The sequence below is a fragment of the Nematolebias whitei genome, chromosome 17, assembly GCF_014905685.2.
Source record: "Nematolebias whitei isolate Nwh7 chromosome 17, NemWhi1, whole genome shotgun sequence".
Classification (NCBI taxonomy): domain Eukaryota; kingdom Metazoa; phylum Chordata; class Actinopteri; order Cyprinodontiformes; family Rivulidae; genus Nematolebias; species Nematolebias whitei.
Window position 1 is genome coordinate 7758850 of NC_056514.1, and position 2119 is coordinate 7760968.

Below are 2119 nucleotides of genomic sequence, written 5' to 3' on the forward strand. Positions count from 1 at the left end.
AAGCATGCACTCTCATCTGTTTCCTTACCTCCGTGAAATCAAATGGCGCTTCCATCACAAAGTAGAGAGCATACTGTGGAGAAACATGTTTTACGTCTATACAAACAATACAGCAATATGGTGGGCGGAAGCGGATGTTACCATCACTACAAACATTCCACAGTTGTTGGACAGTCCTTGTTTAGGCAATCCCTGTGGTGTTTAAGAGGAAATTCAAGAAAAGGGAAAACATTACAATGACATTACTTTAACAATCAAATTCATGTAAAAGACAACAGCCTTACCTGCAGTATTGATTATAAACATTGAAAGGAGGAATGATTGGAACTAAGCAGTCTTGTAGCTCTAAAGAACTGTAAGTGTCCAACAATAACATCTCACCTTAATGTCATTGCCAATAAATTCTGTCCATGGTCCAGATGACATGCGAAGACAGACTTCCCTGATGATACAACAATTTTAATTAAAAAATGTACAAGGGCATGTTTCAGAACATAACCAATCAAAATAAAAAAATATACACATGTATGATGCAAGACAGACGCGAGACAGAACGGTCTCTTGATGGTCCAGCTGTAACCCATATCTTGTTGAAAGTACAATGCTTAGAAAATGTATATTTTTTGGTATTCCGGCCATTTAGAAGTTATTCACAAATTACATTTGGATATTTATTGTTACATATATTTCAAGATTACTGCTGCACCTTTGCCTCCGTGGAACAACGGAGCAACATACTGAACACATGCAACTTTGAAACTTCTTCCTATAAAACCTTAATGTTTTGATGTGGTTTTCATCTTTGAACCCAGTGCCACTGATAGAATCAAGGAAGAAAATCTCCCTATGCTTAGGCTTCAAAATCTGAAAAAGCATGTCACAGTGATGGTGAACACTACTGCAAAGTAATACTGGAATTAGAGTAATGTAAAGAAAGGCAGGAAATATGAAGGTGAATATCAAATAAGTTTTGTACTAACGCATAGTGTCCAATGTCCAGGACGCCACACAGGAATTAGAACCCAGTTCAGATCTTGTGCCTGCAGCTTCCAATTAAATCAGAAGATTAGTATATTGTGGTGAATCTGACATTCAAAGCTGAAAATGAATAAATAAAAAAAATATGTACTGGGAGATGTAATGCTGGGTCCTGGGAAAGAGGTGGAAACCAGGTGTGTACTACATGACTGTCTCCTGCAAAAACGTTGATGCCCTGGCAAAATAATACAAAAAAAGGGACAATCTAGGATCAGAGGACAGACATACTTTTTTGTTATCCATGTTTAATTCATATCCGAATACATCCCTGATATTCTTTTCCATTGCCACGTTAATGGAATGTACTCCTTCAGTATTTGTACGACTCCAATCTTTCAAACATCATGACACAAATGTAGATTTCATAAATTTACCGACCTTGTCGCTGCACATTCTCTCAATGGCTTCAGACAGGAGTTCAGAATCTTTGAAGAAATGTAGAAGTCATATGTTCACAACATAAAAACATAACATTAACAGTCATATTGATTGAAATACATTTAAACTCACCAGCCCATTGAGGTCATTCGATAACCCCAGTGTCAACATATCGCCTCTAGTCAGGACCTGCCCATCAACGTAAGCAACATATTGACCTGGGTCTCTGGTTTCGTCTAATACTTGTGCAAGCTTAATACAGAGAAATTGAAGATAAAAACGTTTTTATTAACTTCATTTCTTAAGATTTTATGCATAGCTCATGTATGTGTACTGATATGCACAACTTGCAATATGTTTATACTGCTAATTTATGAAACATTACCTATTTTTTTTTTATAACTGATTTCTCCAATGATGGAAAAAAGCAGTCACTGTCCACTTTTTCTTAAACATAACATATGTAAGCTGACAGCAGCTATGCCCAGAAATCTTCTTAAACTGTATGTTTTGTCAGTTTTGTTCTAAATTATGCTAGGACAGAGTTATATGTAGGCCACCGTATTTAAGAAATATACAGAAAAGTTTTGGGAGCACTGTTGTACAGTGTTACTTGATATAAATATTGAAACACATGACCATGGCATAAGCACAGTGACAATTAGATTTAAAAGAAATTGGAAAAATTCCCAGAAACTAATAT

At 36.0% G+C, this 2119-nt stretch overlaps 1 pseudogene; it reads right to left on the reverse strand.

Annotated features, from left to right (window-relative positions):
* The window catches only part of LOC119424105, a 24412-nt pseudogene that overhangs the window by 18115 nt on the left and 4178 nt on the right, over positions 1 to 2119 (reverse strand).